Raw genomic sequence first — 18365 nt, 5'->3', positions numbered from 1 at the left:
GAGATTCATTATAAATATATATCTTTTTTTTTTTTTTTTTTTTTTTTTTCACATCAAAATCGTTTTTACACTATTGTAATTAGTACATTTTGTTGAAATATTATGAATTCATAATTATATTATTCAATATCAGAGTAATGAAGCACTCCTTAGTGAAGGCACACTACATGAGAGCGAAAATGGTGCGGATCTTGTCCCTAATAATATTCAGATTTCTGTGGTTAATGAGGACAATGAATCAAGCGAAGTTATTATAAACAATGATGTTATCGTACACAGCGACCGAACTTCCAATGCAAATGGCAACAGAGAGACAGTTACAGTTGAAAATACACTTGATAATGTTGAAATTCAAATTGCTCGTACTCTCAAACGTACTCGATGGACAATACCTCGTCCAGATAGTTGGTCGGTCAATGTAGAAAAAGGTAAACTCAAAAAATGTTTACCTCATAAATCAAGGAAAGGAATTGAAAGACCAGCAAAGCAACCAAAAGTGGCATGTAATAATTCATGTTGCTTTAAATGCTCACAGGTATTTACTGAATAGGCAGCAGTGAAAAAATTTTTTTTTATAGATTTGGTTAGCCTGGGTGTGCAAAAGTTGTGTACTGATACTAAAAGCACTGTATTAAAATATTAGTTCTTTAGGGTATCATCTTGAGATGCCCCAAAAATTTTTAAAGTTAATATTGTTTTGTAAAATATGATATTTGAAAGAAATATATATATATATATTTAAATTTTGTTATGCTTTTGTTATGCACATTAGGGTACAGTGAGATTTATTTGTTTTTGAAAAAAATAAATTTCCAGCTTAAGAAAAGGTGTATTCCTATGTAAAATTAAATTTCAAGGTAGATTTGTTATGGACCACTTTTTGATCAGAAAACGTCTTGATACCCAAATTTTCATATTTACAGATTATTAAAATGAAAAAAACTTAAATTATTACAAAATAAACAAAATCCGTTTTTATGTAATAAACTCTCCTAGTAAGCGCAGCGCCAAATTAATTTTAAAAGATATCTTTACTTCGCTCTCCGCTGTATAAAAGCTTTATACAAGATCGAAGTTTGTTACTATTTTATTCATTATTAGTTATTTAATCGAGATATTCATAAATGTCGAAAGTTAAGACTAGATCATCCACCACTGCAATTTCAGATTTTATTGGACCTGGAAAAGATTTTATTCCTAGTGAGCTGCCTACAAACAGAGCAGTTATTCAAAAAGGGATTTTACTAAAAGAACAAAAAAGCATGACATGCAAGCTACACCATAATAAATATTCTAACAAAGATCTTGCTAGCGATCTGATTCCATTTGTTCTTGCTCAATGGAGAAAAGCAAATGTTAAGTTTCAACAGCCAGTTATTATTGAGAAAATGAGTGAGAAATCACTTTATTATAGAATTAAAACCCTTTGGAAGAAAGTAGAAAACGTTGCATGGGGAAGAACTAAGGCAAAAGTAAAAGAAGAACTTATATTGAAGTTAGATAAGCTAATGGACCTCAAAACATGTCCTCATAAGATTCTTCTGTGTGAACATGATATGTCTGGGTGTTCTTCCCCCAAAATTGTAAAAGTAAAGCACATATAAATTGCACCTGTATTTTTTCTAAAAAAATTCCAACTATGGAGCTCAGGTGGTTATACAGTCAAAGAAATAAGACAGGTGAAAAGTCTGACATGCAAATGGGACATGCTGATAAGATTGAGACAAAGAAACTTAGAAAAAAGTATAAGAGAAAAATCAGTGACGAAAAAGCTTATGAGAAAAGAATGAAAAAACTATAAGATGATCAAGCATCCTTTGAGGTAAATATAATTTCATAATAGTAAATATTTTCTTTGTTTATATAGCAAATTATATATATATATACACACACACACACACACACACACACACACACACACACACACACACACACACACACACACACACACACACACACACACACACATATATAAAACAAAAATAATATTTGTAAGAGTTTGGTTTTAGGTCACAGAAAAACAAGATGTAGAATTATATGAATAATATCAAAAAAATATTTCTCCTAATATTTCTCTCAATGACAACTATAATCCAGTTAATGGTAACTTTACTTTAAAACAAGACAATGAAACTAAATTGTTGGTTGAAAGGCTTCTAAAGGATAAATTGGGTGTCTATGCTTTCCTTGTAACACGATTTTTAGAAAAGAAGTCAAGAAAAAACACTATGTCAGTAAAAAACACAGCAATGGCTAGTATAAGGGAATCATATAGATTATTATTTTGTTGAGCAGCAAAAGTTTGGATGATGAATTAATAAAAATAAACATAAACTAGTTTTATTTTATAGGTTTGGGATTTCACCTGCCGCAACTGCAGCAATTGCTACAAGTTATCTGCAAGATTTAATTGAAGCAGGATTTCTCACCCCTGAATACTCTTACCTTGCTTGTGATCCTTCTAAGTTGACGAGAGCAAGAAAAAAATCATGGTAGTAGCAAAGAATAATGACAATTTTAATCTTCCAAAAGCAGATAATATTGGCATTTACTTTGATGGAAGAAAAGATTCAACAAGAGCGATGATAAATGATTCAAATGGACAACTACATCCTATTATCATCAAAGAGCAACACATTACTGTGACTATAGAACCTGGTGGTCGATATCTTGGTCATTTTACTCCAAATGCACATACTCATTCAGATAAGCCAGCTAAAAAGATTGCTGAAGGTGTTTATAATTTGCTGCAACAATATAATCTTACTGAATCATGTTTAGTACTTGGAGTTGATAGTACTTCAATTAACACTGGCTGGAAAGGTGGTGCTATAACACATCTTGAAAAGATGTTAGGTCACAAATGTCACTGGGCCATATGCATGCTTCATTCAAATGAGTTATTTTTGCGTCACCTAATAGAAGGAATTGATGGACTAACATCATGTAGTACTGGCTTTGTAGGTCCTGTGGGAAAATATCTTGCTGATGTTAATAAAATGGAGTACAATCCTCAATTTAAAGCTCTTCCAGAGGGAGAGAGCTTTGTTGACATTCCAGAAACAATACTAAAAAATATGTCAACAGATCAAAAACAAACCTACAAGTTATGTAAAGCAGTTAAGATCGGTGTATTGCCACCTAATCTTAGAGAAATTCAATGTGGCCCCTTAAGTCATGCCAGATGGCTCACTACTGGCATGAGAATAGTCTTTATGTGGACAAGGAAACATGACTTAACTGATCAGAATTTGAAAAATATTGAGTTACTTGTATTATTTTGTTTACAATTTTACTTTAAATTTTTTTTTGACATTAAAGTTAAAGACAGACTTGAAGATGCTTCCAATCACATTCTGTCTCAATTGAGAATTCTTAGAAATCAACCTGTTATAGTAAGAGAAATTGTGACTCCCTACATCTAGTTAGGCGCTTGGTATGCGAACCATGAAAGTTTATTAATCTCTTTATTACCTAGTAATAATGCAGAAGACCGCAACATTGCAGTTGATCGAATTTTGGAACAAAGGGGTGATAATATCCTTGGAGACATGTGAATCAGACCAAGAAAAATACCTAAACTGAACTTTGAAGCAACTACTCTTCAAGAGCTAGTCAAATGGGAAAATGGTGTAGTACAAGAACCTGTTTTTACTTGTTCGCTCACTAAAGATAAGTTGGTATTGCTAAGATTGACACCTCTAATAACTCCTTCTGTTAAAATTCATACTCAAAGTACCGAGCGTGCTGTAAAACAAGTGACAGTACCATCCATGTCAGTAGTTGGACCAGATGCAAGAGATGGATATATTAGAGCTAGAGCTCAACATAGAGAGTTGCTACCTGTTTTTAAAACAAAGAAAGAAATTTTAATAAATTTTCAATGTCAAGAGATTTGAAAGATATGTTATTTTATTTATTGTTTTTTTAATAGTGTTATAGTAGTGTTATCAAAATATTATTTAAGTAAGATGGGATAGACCTCCTGTTTTTTGGGGAAACCGCATCACTGACACCACCTTTGTTTCTAATGAAACAAAAAAAACAACTGTTATAAGCAAATTTGTTAATCATTGAAACCTCATTGAAAATTGAAGACCCTTTCCCCTGAAATGTCCAGAATCTGCATTGCTGGTAGGATTCATGCAAGATAATGACTTTGAAACAAGTATCAAAAAAACTTGCAATTGGTCTAGAAACATTATTTGCATTTAATATTTCATCGCAATGAAAAAGAAGGACATGTAAAACATAATAAAGGACAAATGTGACAAATAAGATTTTACTAAATTTGCAATTTCTAAAAGTGAAAATTTGGGTATCAAAACTTTTTCCGATCAAAGATTTTTTTAAGGAAACCCTATTTAAAATTTGATTTTACATAAGAATACACCTTTTCTTAAGCTTTTAGAAGAAGAAAAAATTCTCGCTGTACCCTTATGCACATATATTGTTTGTTATGCACATATATTGTTTGTAAAAAGTATGAATTTCAGTTGCCCCCAAGTATTTTAAATACACCAAATATTGGCATTTTTCTAATTTTTCTATTTCTTTCTTCAATTAAGTTTAACAAATAATATTAGGTGACGCTATACGTATAATGTATAGCATTGTATGCATTGTATGCAATATGTGCAATATGCAATCATGCATTATGCAATATGCATGCAACAAGTAGTTCTTCACACCATTTTCCATAATAGATTTATGTAATTAAGTTATAATTATATAATTAAGTTTGAAAATAAAATCAGTTTTAATACCTTAATACTTTTAAAATCAACATTTTCATAGTAGTTTAAAACTACACAATTTTAAAAGTTAAAAAAATGCAGTGGTAGAACTATTACAGTTTTGTCCTTTTGTTTAGTTACAGTCCTAACTCTTGAATTCTTTGTTTTAATGTTACCAACGTCAAACAGTCATAAACAGTTATTTGATTAAACCAAAATCTGACTTTGTATTGAACACTTTCATGGATGAACGTCATTCTATTCGTGCACGAATGAAACCGTCACGCTGGGGTTCACACACGACAGTACACGCTTCTGTTACGAGCTTAATCCCCCGTTCAACGGCCTGTGTGTGGCGTGGAAATGATTGAAATTGTAACATTTCTGAAGATTGAATGTTTTCTTCAAGTTGATTGGATGGAAAGGATCGAAACATCGGCGGTTCTGTGCGTTTGTTTCATGACAAACTGATTATTTCTGAGTAATCTTTTGATTCAAAGTTTAGCAACGGCACCTTAAACACTCTAGGTTCAGTATCTATTTCATTGCTGCTGGATCTTGCCGCAAGCACATGCCTTAAAGTTAGTTGACGAATGTGTGGTCTTTTGTCTGCTGCCATTGCTATCAGCAAGTTTTCAAGATGACCAAAATAAGAATTTCTTTGTATTACTGGATCAACAATTCTCTTTAGATTCGTAGACAAGTATCTGGTATAATGAATCATCTGAAAAAGATGACGACTCCCATCTGTAAATGACGGTTTTGACTTTCTTTCAAACCATACAGGTGCATACACTTTTACTATGTATATTACAAGTGTTATCAAGTGTTTGTCTGGACATTCTTCTAAAATATACAATCGAAGAATCCGATTGGCGGTTGTTAACCAGCGAGAATGGCACATAGGTCCTGGTTTACGGTTGCCCAAATCGCTACTGCATTGGCCACTATTGATTGCTTGACATATTTCAAGTAGGTACTTCTGATCTGTGCTCATTTCGTTTGGATCAATGTTTGGCAAAACATTACCTTCAATGGGTTGAAAGGTTACTACTGGCATGTCGCATTCTTTTAACTGTTTTCCGATTGGGCCAGAAAACGAATTTGGTCCATGTGTTACGCCATCTAGATGTATCATGAGATGCCTGAGCGGTAATTCATTCATGTGTAGTAAACATAAAAACCAGTGCATCGACTTCTTAAAATGTACATCAATCAGTCTAATAACGCCACCTCAACATCCAGTGTTAACATTGGTAGCATCACAACCTATTGCTACAAATGTGCTTGTATCAATCTCCTTTTTATCTAAAAATTTCACAATTTTATTTGTTAAATTTAGCGATGTTCCTTCTGATGTTTTAGTATGTCCCAGGTATTGCGAATCAGGTTCTTTTATTAACACAATGAGCTCTTCTGTTTCTGTTACTGGATGAAGTTTATCACCTTTCATAATTTGATTTCTGGTTTTGTCTTTTCGGCCATCGAAATACAACCCTTCAACTTTTTTTATTGCATCAGTTTGTAAACTTTTCCTATTTTTCTGTCTTTCTCGACGAATTTTGCTTGGATCAATTACCACAAACAAATCTTGTTTATTAATAATACCAAAATCAACCGGAACAGCTGACGCTAAGGAGAGTTTGTTTTTGGCGAACATGTATCAGCTTGTAGTGGCACTGTTATAGGTTCAGTTTCTTCGTCATATGAATGTTCCAACATAACTGAATCAGAAGCATCATCACATTCATCAGAACTGTAATATTGTTGCAAAACACAACTTCCTGCACTCGGGCTGGTTGCACACTTAAAATTCAACACTCTTGATGCATCTGTATGTTTTCTCTTCAGCTTCCGTTCTTGTTGTTTTGTTGTTTTAATGTCAACATTGCCTATCATCATTATTCTTTCATTTCGTTGATCGACAAGGAATACTCTTTCATTGATTGGAACTTTACGAATCTTTTCACAGGTGCACGTTGACAGATCTTTACACTTACACGCTGCAATATCAAACTAACGATCCGAGTCTTTCTTGAATAATTCAATTTTATGCAGATAATTTGAATCTTTGGATCTTTGTTTATAAGATTTCATTAGTGTCCTGAATTTGTCATGATAATCTTTTATTTTCACCACTTTTTGCTGAGGTGATATAACTGGTATTGATCCTCTGTGCCAAATTTGCACAAGATCTTTACATACTTTGTTGGAAGTTACATTAACTGTTGCTTCTTTCGCTTGCCCATCAATCAGTTCTTGTCGCACTAACATAAAGTAATTAAAAATATCCCCGTATGGTGGTAAAACGTTTTTACTCATCCGTTTAGTTTTGCCAAATACAGGACAAATGTTCTGATTTCGAGTCTGAGTCGGCATTTTCTTATTTTGTTGAATATGTATCCTTGATATTCCAAAACTGTATTATATTTATAATAACTGATAGAATATATAATATTTATTCAATGTTGTTGTCAGCCATATGCAATACTTCAAATTGATTCACCAGATGGAGGTACAAACACAAATGCTGAGAAAATATTAATGTTATTGAGCGCTACGTTTTTTAAATAAAAAAAAAATGGAGCCAAAAAGCTAGATTTTCACAATTTTTAAACTTTAGCGTGCATCTCAAGATAACCATGTAGACAAATATAAATTTAACATAGCATTTAAGATATTAATTCACAACTAATCAACATTCAACAATCAACAGTATCAACACCCAGGGCAGTTAAATTCTTAAAAAAAAGTTGTAACAATTTCAAAAATTAAGAAACTAAAATAAAAAACTGAATATTCGTAACTTAAAAAAGGCTTGGGGCACCTCAAGACGAAACAATAGACAAGTAATACTTTTACTCAACATTTATGATAACCATTCACAACTTTCCAACACCCAGGCTAACTAAGACACTCAAAAAAAATTTTTGCTAAGATCTTCACTACAGCCTATTACTGAAGAAGTAAGAATTGAAATATGTAGAACTTCCTGGTCATTGGATTATGATAGGCAAAAGGATTTTTACATTGGTAATATAGAGCAAAATTTACCTATAAGAAAGAAATTGCAAACAACAAAAGGAAACCGACAATTGTCCAGGTCTTATTTCTTCAAGAAAGGTGACGCAAAGGTGCGAGTTTCTCAAACTTTCTTTATAAATGCACTAAGTAATTCTGATGGACCAATCATTCACGCATTTAAAACACGGAGCAATATGGGAGTATTTGAACGACCAGATAAACGAGGTAAACACTCCCCGTCAAATAAAACCTCAGCAGATTCTATAAATCTTGTTAAATCACAAATAGAAAAGTTTCCTGTAATGGAATCACACTATTGTCGTCGATCAAGCAAAAGGCTGTACCTTGGTTTCAAGCTTTCAATTGCAAAGATGTATGAGCTTTACTTGACAGAATATGCAACACAGAATAAATCTCCAGTATCAACAATATCGTACAGACGAATATATTCATCGAATTACATTTATTCTTTTTTTAAACTCAAGAAGGATCAATGAGTGACATGTAACAATCACGATAGTGCCTCTAATGACGCTAAAGTAACGTTGTCAACAGAATACCAGCATCACCGAAAAAGGATTGAAGATGCTCGGTTAGCCAAAGCTACAGACAAAAAGCGATCGAACATTGATCCGTCTTTTTTATCTGCAATCTTTGATCTCCAAAGTGTGCTACAAATATCGTCTAGTGACACTTCTCAATTGTACTACTCTCGCAAGATCTGAGTCTACAATTTGACGATATACGAATCACGCTTGCCTAATGACGGATATTGCAATGTTTGGACAGAAATGAATGGGAAAAGGGGTAGATCGGAAATAGGAAGTGCCTTGTGGTTCTGGCTGAACAAGTTCCCAAAACTGTTAAAGAATTGTCTTTATTTTCAGATTGCTGCGGAGGTCAGAATCGAAATCAACACATAGCTGCATTTTTTATGTATGTGGAGCAAACACTCCATTTCGATTGCATTGAATACAAATTCTTAGAAACTGGACATACTCACATGGAAGTTGACTCCATCCACAGTGCAATCGAAGCTCAAAAGACAATGTACCAATTTTTTCAATAACTGTACAATAACATGTACCAATTTTCAATAATCAATAACATGTACCAATTTTTTCAATAACTGATTGGATGACAGTTTTCAGATTGGTACGGTCTCTAAGGAAACGAAGAATGCTAAACCATTCAATGAATATCAACTGACATTTTCTAATATGTTTGATTTGTCTGATTTATCAAAAATAGTTATAAAAAACTGCAACAAAGATGAAAATGGTGCTACCGTTAAATGGCTGAAAACAAAACGCCTAAAGTATGAGAAATCTAAGCCAAACTGTTTCCAGTATTGTTAAGACTTTACCACCCCGTATATTAATGTATTTACAAAGGGAAGAGGTTGGCACTTTAGCATGCCTACAGAAATAAATAAGGGATACTCAACTCAACTGCCCATATCACAGGCAAAAAAGAATGACTTAGAAAGATTGTGTTCTTGGGAATAATTCCTATTGAAGTGCAAGAATGGTACCATAATTTGCCCGTCAGTCAGACTGCAAGAGATGTGGCATCAGAGTCTGGTGAAGATGACTCTGAAGACGACGAATGAATGTCACCTACTATGTAGCATTAATTTTTTAGTTTACGATTGAAAAAATATGTCTTAAATATTAAAATTTTTATTATTATCATGTTTGTTTATCAACAATTGATTAAAATTAGTTTTGTCAGCCACAAAATAGTAGGTTTGCCTTCATTTTAATCACTATATCATAAGAAATCATTCACTTAAATTTCTTATAAGCCTCAACTCTTGAAAAGCAGAAGTCAGTAAGTGCAACCAACTTTTGATTTTTCTCTAAATTTATAAAAACCTCCTTATTTTGTGAAAAAAATTATATTGCATCTGTATCTTTGTAATATAATAAACATTTTGAAATATGCAACATGTATTTTTCCTTTCATTCCTGATTTATAGAGTTCTTCAAATGTTAAAATTCAAATATCTCAGAAACTCCAAAAATGTTAGCTACCAACTTCTTCCTTCAACCCGACAATTAATTAGGATTTTAATCACTACAATGCAATGCAATATTTTAAACAAATTCATAAATGAATGACTAAACTATAGGCCTTTATGCTTCAATCACTGTTAAAAAGTTTTTTAACGCAGATTATATCACAAACGTAATAATAATTATAAAAATGATTAAAATTGTTATTGTTATTATTATTATTGTTATTATTATTATTATTATTATTATTATTATTATTATTATTACTATTATTATTATTATTATTATTATTATTATTATTTTTATTATTATTATTATTATTATTATTATTATTATTATTATCTTTGTTATTATTATTATTACTATTATTATTATTATTATTATTATTATTATTATTATTATTATTATTATTATTATCTTTGTTATTATTATTATTATTATTATTATTATTATTAATATTATTATTATTACTACTACTATTATTATAATTATTTTTATTATTATTATTATTATTATTATTATTATTATTATTATTATTATTATTATTATTATTATTATTATTATTATTATTATTATTATTATTATTATTATTATTATTATTATCATTATTATCATTATTACTATTATTATTACAGTTATTATTATCATTATTAATTGTGAAAATTACAACTTATTTAAACAGTCACATACCACAATTTAAATGCTCATTTAATTTATTTAAAATGAAACAAAGAAACCTTAAACTTTTTATGTCTTTATATGGTAATTATTTATAATTAACATTTTTATAGAGTTTGTTAATGAAATCTAAAAGATCTAACAAAGATATTTCTAACAATGCCAATCTTGCCTCCAATTTCAAAGCAATTATATCATTGAGCTGTTGAAATAATATAGTTTTTCTTTGTGATATTGTTTATATTGCAGACAATGTCGTAGTGAAACTGCAAATGCATTTTACTAAACTTATTACTGAAATGCTCACGATGAGCAGGTTTGATAACATCATGATTTTCAAATATTCTTTTGACAATCTGAGCACAAGGTGAGTAGGGATTGCAATCCCGCATTAATTTAGCGCATGCGAGATCCCGCAAAAACTACTGCGGGATCCGCGGGATTTGCGGGATTTTGAAGCCAGGGCTGTGGAGTCGGAGTCGGAGTCGTGGAGTCGGAGTCGGAGTCGGAGCTCATTTTGGCTGGAGTCGGAGTCGGAAAAATTGTACTCCGACTCCGACTCCGGTTTAAAAAAAATCTTTCAAAGTTTCATAATTTTCATAAGGATTTTATAGTTGTTACAAACCTACAAGTCCCAGAATGCTCTGAAAGCTGTAGGATATCCAGACACAATGGGAATTGTAGTTTGCAACAACTGGAGGACAAGGAGTTTGACATGGTATTTTTAGGCCTTTAAAACAGTGATAAGCATAGGGTATCTTGCTGCTTATCACTGAGAATCATATATCACCTCCCTTGCGCTCTCCTCTAGCTTCCCTTAAACTATATAACTTCGTGATCCCCTAACTCCCGACTTAAATTGTCTGGCACTGTGCTACATATTCTTAGTAGAAAGCTAGGCGTGCCACCACCAAACACCAAAGAGTTGCTCCACAAACAGAAAGACTGTAAATATTCAATTAGCTTTGTTTCTCTGGAGAGAGAGAATATTAGAAAATTAGTGATTGAAGAAGCTGTTAAAAACAAAAAGAAGAATTTAATGAATGTCTCAAGGGACGCTTTGTGTTTCTTAACAGAGTGAACTATTTTGCAATCAATGTTTAATTCTTTTTTGAAAAAAATGAAGCAGTTACCAAGACATTGGAAGTAAAAGACGCCAAAACTAATCACACCAGCGAATTTCTCCAGGTCTCAGTAGAAAAGATTCTTAAAGAATATAAACTTAAAGAAGAACAAGTTCTTTCATGTTTGAAATATTGTCCAACTGACAATATTTCAAACATGATTTTGACAAATTCATAATGTTATTAGCGACTGCATAAGAGTTTATTGCATAACAAGAGTTCAGAAAAATTGTTTGTTCAGAAATTGTTTTCTTATAAATATTGTTTAAAGCACTAAGTGGTTGAATTATTTGTATCATAGTGATGAAATAGCCAATGTTAACATTTTACTACAGTTATTTGTTGTTACGAACAAATAACTGTAGTAAAACAAACAACTATTTGTTGTTAGAAATTGTATACTTATGAAGGAGTAGGAGTCGGAGTCGGGAGTCGGGAGTCGGAGTCGGGAGACGGAGTCGGAGTCGGAGTCGGAGTCGGTCCATGATAAAATCAAGGAGTCGGAGTCGAGGTCGGAGTCGGAACAGCAGCTTACCGACTCCACAGCCCTGTTTGAAACTATTGCTTTTAAACAAAAAAGGTCAATTCTTTTAAACTAAAAAGAAAAAAAAGATATCAATCTAAAGTGTTTAATGTATTTGTGAAACAAATCAATTTAAAAATTTATCTTCAGCTATTAACATATTTTTCTTAACAAGAAATATAAAAAAATCATTCAAAAATAAACAAATAATTAGCAAAACAGTCGAACTCGTTCAAAATTTTTTTTGTTTAGTTATTGATTATGTTGAAATTTTCGCTAATGATTATGTTGAAATTTTTGTTAATGAATATGTTGAAAACGTGAAATTGAAAACGTGCGTGCATAATAATAAAAAATATACTTTTAAAAACTACTTTTTAAAAAGTCTTTAAAAATTATTTACATTAAGTTTTAAAACAAAAGTTCTAACAAAGCATGTCGCAAATTAAAACTATATGGAATTATTTTAAAAAAAGTGATAATGAAGAAAATGCGAAGTGCATGTTATGTTCGGCTATTTTAAAAATTAGTCGAAGATCAACTAAAGGGTTTTTTATCCATTTAAAAACTAAACATGGCACCGATTTAAAATCAAACGTTTTACAACAAGACAGAACTTCAACTTCAAATTAGCAAGAATCAGTTGAACTAGAGCCTAAAATATTCATCGACTGCGAAGACGAAGAAATAATTCTATCGAAAAAAGTCAGAACAATTGACACGTTTTTCGTAAAGGAAATTTCTATGGAAAAAAATGGTATCGCGCATGGTTGCAAAAGATGGCTTTACATTTAATAGTTTTTGCACATCTTCAGATTTACGATGTTTGTTTTCAAAGAGTGGTTTCCGGCTCCCTACTTCAACTAATACTATAAGATCGATGGTAATTAAGTTCTCAGATTCTGTAAAAGCCGATATAATGCAATAATTCACATCACTAAAAAAGCAAAATCAAAAGTTTTCAATAACGTTTGACGAATGGACATCACAAAATAGTCAGAGATACTTAAACTTATGTTTACATATGGAGGCGAAACACTTAAATCTTGGATTGATTTGAATCCATAAATCGTGTAATGCAGAATATTGCGTCAAGTTAGTTTCAGAAAGGCAAAATAGCTTCGATATTGACCTCCAAGAAGACATTATTGCCATGACCACTGATAGAGCAAGTGTGATGGCAAAAGTCGGTAAAATGATGTCTTGCTATCAACAGTATGTTATGCTCATGGAATATAACTTGCAGTTATTGATATCTTATACAAGAAAAACAACGGAGAAGTCAAAAAATTGTTTACTACATATGAAAATTGTAAAGAAGAAGATGAATATGGTAACACTGAGGATGATGAAGTTATAAATAAAGAATATGGTTTAACAATGATTCTGGACCGACCATCTGCTGAATTGGTTAGCAATTACAAAGATCTCATTAAAAAAGTGAGAAAGGTTGTAAAAATATTTAAAAACTCTTCTGTAAAAAATGATACATATTTACAGAAGTATTTCCAACAAGAACACGGGAAAAAGCTTAAGTTAATTCTTGATTGTAAAATTAGGTGGGACAGCATGTTCGATATGTTAGAAAGATTTCATAGACTAAAAGTGTGTATTGAAAAAGCTTTAATTGATGTTGGGTCAGAAATTCGTTTCACCCAAGAAGAGTGGTCCCAAATCAATGACTTAATTATTTGCCTGGCACCACTAAAACTTGGGTCTCGAACTTTTATGCAGGAGAGAATCAAACCTTGTCACTGCGGAAACAACTTTCCAACTTTTGTTAGATTAATTACAAAAGCAATCATCACTTTTGAGCATAGATTTAGCCGCGGCACTTCGTCAGAGGTTTACACAACTTCGTAATAAGAATTTAAATGGACTACTAGTTTACTTACAAAATCCTAAAAAGTATGAACAAAAAATCAAAAAAAATGAAAATATTTTTTCAATGCCAAAAAGAACCGTTATGCGTCAAGAAATAAAAAAAACATTGATAAGAGTTTATACAATTGAAAGAAATAAAGTCGAAGAAAATGAACTCGAAGAAAAAGAAACTGCAGATTTTATTAACAATTCCCAAATAATTACTCCTACAATTCTATGACTGAAAAAAGAATAGGAAAATCAAATACAGAAAGACAAGAAAAGCTGGACAGAAAATGTAAAGGAGATACCAAATTAAGATTCTTTAGACTTTGATAAATTATTGAAGCAGGAAATGTCTGCTTATGAAAGTAACGGAGTAAGAGGTATGTTTCTAGATATAGCGCATAGTTACTTGATGACCATACTACCAGCAAGCGTAGAGGCCGAGCGAGCTTTTTCAGCTGCTGGTTACCTATTGTGAGGAAGGAGAACAAAATAAAAACAACGATCGATAAAAATATACACAAGATGATTCATCAACTGTTCACATAAATAAGTGATAAAGCGTTAGAAGAAAAGTTAAATACAACTGTGGAAAAACGTAAACACGAAGACGCGTAAATGATAAAGCGATAATAAGAAAAGCTAAAAAGATCGATCAGAAAAGACACATACAAGATGACTCGTCCACTATTCACATAAATAAATGATAAACCAAAAAGAATTAAGTTAAAAGCAACAACTGAGAAAATACGTAAACGTGGAGACTCGTAAACGATAAAGTCAAAAACAACGATCAGAAAAGACTTATAGACGATGATTCACTGATCTATCACGTACAGTATCGGACAAAACATGGTGGACAAACTCAAATTTAGAACAAAAGTTGATCAAAAACTAAAAAAAACTAGTAAAACAATTGAACATATTATTTTTTATGTAGTTTATTATGTTGTTAACAAAACTTAAAACTTTTGAATCATACTAAAAATCACTAAAAAAGTTTTAAAACACATTTTCCCTAACAAACTACACTTTTCTTTGGACAAAACAAGGTGGACATTCAAAAAATCGACTGAAAATTCAAAAAAATTCAAAAATTAACTTATTATTTTTCAAAAAACTTTAAAAGTTAACTTAATATTTGGTAGGACCTCCTTTACTTTTAATTACTTCTTTCATTCTTCGGGGCATAGACGCAATTAATGAGTCAACAATTCTCATATCAATCTCTCGCCAGGCCTTCTCGATTTGTTCAAATAATTCCTCACTGGTCTTCACATTTGCACGCTCAATCTTATTGTCAATTATTTCCCACAAATTTTCTATGGGATTCAAGTCAGGGCTTTGTGCAGGCCACTCCATTATGGTGATATTCTTGTCCTTGAACCATTGTTTTACAATTTTTGACGTATGTTTGGGATCATTATCCTGTTGAAAAATCCATTTTAGGGGCATCTCCCATTCAGCATGTGGTAACATAACATCTTCCATTATATCTTTGTAAACAAAGCGGTCCATAATTCCATTAATTTTGTGAATAGGACCAGTTCCTAGTGCTGAGAAACATCCCCAAACCATAGCAGACGTTCCATGCTTAACACTCTTCTTGGTATATTTAGTATTGAATCTGGTGTTCTTTGGTCTCCAGACTCGCTTCTTGCCGTCGCTTCCAAAAAGGTTATATTTTGATTCATCACTAAAAAGTATGTTTTTCCACTGGTCTACAGTCCAATTTTGGTGTGCTTTGGCAAACGCAAGTCTTAGCTTTCTATTTTTAAGGGAAGTTAGCGGTTTCTTGGCAGGCATTCGAGAAAACAATTTTGCTTCGTTAGCTCTTCGTCGCACAGTGCGATTAGAGATTTGTAGTTCAAGTTTTTCGGTTAATTTTGTGGATGACAAAAATGGATCTTTTTTAAGCTCTTTAACAATTATTCGATCTAGTCTTTGTGTTGTTTTTCTTGGACGTCCGCCCCGATGGTTTGTTTTATAGCAGTCACGAGATCCAAATGATTTGACAGTTTTGCTTACAGTCGATTTAGCTATATTATATTTTCTACAAATTTCAGCTTGACGTTTTCCGCTTTTAAAATCTTTAATAATATTTTCACGTAAAACACTTCCTAATTTGTCGTAAGCCATTTTGAGTTGCAATTTTTGCAAAATTTACCCCATATATCATGAGTTAAATCTATTTTTAGTTTAATTGAAAAAATAATTGGCCAGACGTTCCAAAATCTATTTATTATTTTAGAGTAATGTTAGGATAAAAGTGAAAACAAAAGAATGCGGTAAATTGAATAAAGACAATGAAATCTTATAAAAAAAGCTTCGTTTTGATTTGTCCACCTTGTTTTGTCCAAGGAAAAATGTAGTTTGTTGAGAAAAATGTGTTATAAATTTTTTTTGTGATTCTTAGTATGATTCAAACGTTTTAAATTTTGTTAAGAACATAATAAACTATTTAAAAATTAATATGTACAATTGTTTTACTAGTTCTTTTTAGTTTTTGATTAACTTTTGTTCTAAATTTGAGTTTGTCCACCATGTTTTGTCCGATACTGTAAGTAGACAATAAAACGGAAAGAAGAAAAGTAAAAAACAACTGAGAAAAGACGTAAACATGAAGACTCATCAACCTGCCATATAAATAAATGAAAAGATATCGCAACAGGAAAACAAGCAAGAATTATAAAAGCTCAAAAAAAAGAAAGAACCAAACAGTTTTTGTTTGGAGAAGAATTAGAGATAGTTAAGAGAATTAGAGATAGAGAGATCGTCTCTTTAGAAGAGGAGATTTAAAAGAGAATTTTAAGAGAAAAAGCTTTTAAGAGATTTAAAGAGGATTTTAAGAGAAAGAGTTTTTAAGAGATTTAAAGAGGATTTTTAAAGAAGAGAAAGAATTTTGTGATAAGAAGAGTATTTTAATGAATAAGCAGTTTAATAAGCAGTTGAATAAAAGAAGAAAAGAAGAAGATTTTAATATTGATAGCTGGAGAATAACCAAAAGATTTACTTAAAGAAGAGATATTTGTAATAAAAGAAGATATAAAAGAAAGAGGTGTAATTGAAAGAAAAAGTATTGAACATTGCAAGAAGCGTAAGAGAATATTATTTGTATTATTTAAAAGTTAAAAGAGTAAGAGTGCTACCACTACACATTAATAGAACATTTGTTGATTTTTATTGTATTATAGAATATACTGAGGACGGCGATTGTAAGTTTAGCCCTTTTAGATTAAACCTTGCTCATTCCTAACCAAACTATCCCTAAACCTTGCCCTTACCTAACCAAGTACTCCCCAGACCATCAACCTCGTTCTCAACCTCCATACACCTAACCAAACAAATCTAAACCCAAACCATCCCCTTCCCCTTCCCCTTACCTTCGTTAGCTAAACTAAATAACAAAATAACAAATTAAACGTTAAAGAGGAGTTAAATAGTTAATAGAGATCATAGATGAAAACGCCACCCTCACAATATGTAGTCCATTGAGGAGTAGATTAAGTGATGATACTTTAAGTAGGATCTGTTTCTTAAGAGCGCATTTCTTACATTGATTTTCTCAATTTGATATTTTGAAAAATAAATAAAGCTAATAGTTCTACGTAAAGCTAAAAGATGTTTTATGTACTTTGGCTTATCTTTTTGTTCATTAAATGTTAAGAATTATATTGATTTACAAATGAATTGTGTTTTTTGGCTTTATTTACCTCATCTTATCAATTTAATAAGTTGAGTATATTTTTTTTGAAATACTTGAAAGAAAAATACAATTGTCATTTTGCCTTTAATGATGTGCATAAGCAACCTACTAATCCCGCGTGGGATCCCGCGGGATCCGCACAGAAATTAAAATATTCCGCGCGGATCCCGCGGGATTGAAAAGTGTGCGGGTTTGCAATCCCTAACACTAACTGATCTTTGCCATAGAGTTCACCAAAAGGTTGTATGAAAAAAAATTTTTAAGTAAGAATGAACACAGCAATATTCTAACAGCAACAGACAAATCTAAAGAATTATTATAATATTGAGGAGACAAAAAATCTTTCAAAACAACACGCCCAATGTAAACTAGAAATGACCGCAGCTCTGATGCTTTCCATTGTTTAAATTCTGATTATGAACGAGGTTTTCGTGAAAATTCTCTAAAGACATACTGCCGCATTAATTTCAGCTTTTCTGAGATTACTGTTTTCATACTTTGCAATAATATACATGATGATGGCACATCTATCCTTAAACTAATTAGCCGCCGAACAAATCCTAAACAGATGAGATGCATGTAATCTAAAGAAAACCCGCTAAACATTTTGTAACCTAGCTGTGTGAAAGGATATACTGAAGTGAGATGGATTGAATCATCTTGATGCTAGAAGCTCTCATCAGTTTC

At 31.7% G+C, this 18365-nt stretch overlaps 2 pseudogenes; one reads left to right on the top strand and one right to left on the bottom strand.

Moving 5' to 3' along the window:
• Nucleotides 1-2228: 2228 nt before the first annotated feature.
• On the top strand, nt 2229-3232 carry LOC149886218 (uncharacterized; annotated as a pseudogene).
• Nucleotides 3233-6368: 3136 nt separating this feature from the next.
• On the bottom strand, nt 6369-7115 carry LOC149886217 (uncharacterized; annotated as a pseudogene).
• Between the last annotated feature and the right edge of the window lie 11250 nt (nt 7116-18365).

The sequence above is a fragment of the Hydra viridissima genome, unplaced genomic scaffold (genome assembly GCF_058129835.1).
Source record: "Hydra viridissima isolate aposymbiotic clone 2 unplaced genomic scaffold, HvirCarnegie_v1 scaffold_7, whole genome shotgun sequence".
Lineage (NCBI taxonomy): Eukaryota > Metazoa > Cnidaria > Hydrozoa > Anthoathecata > Hydridae > Hydra > Hydra viridissima.
Note: the sequence above shows the minus strand (reverse complement) of the source record. Positions and strands in the feature narration are given on the sequence as shown.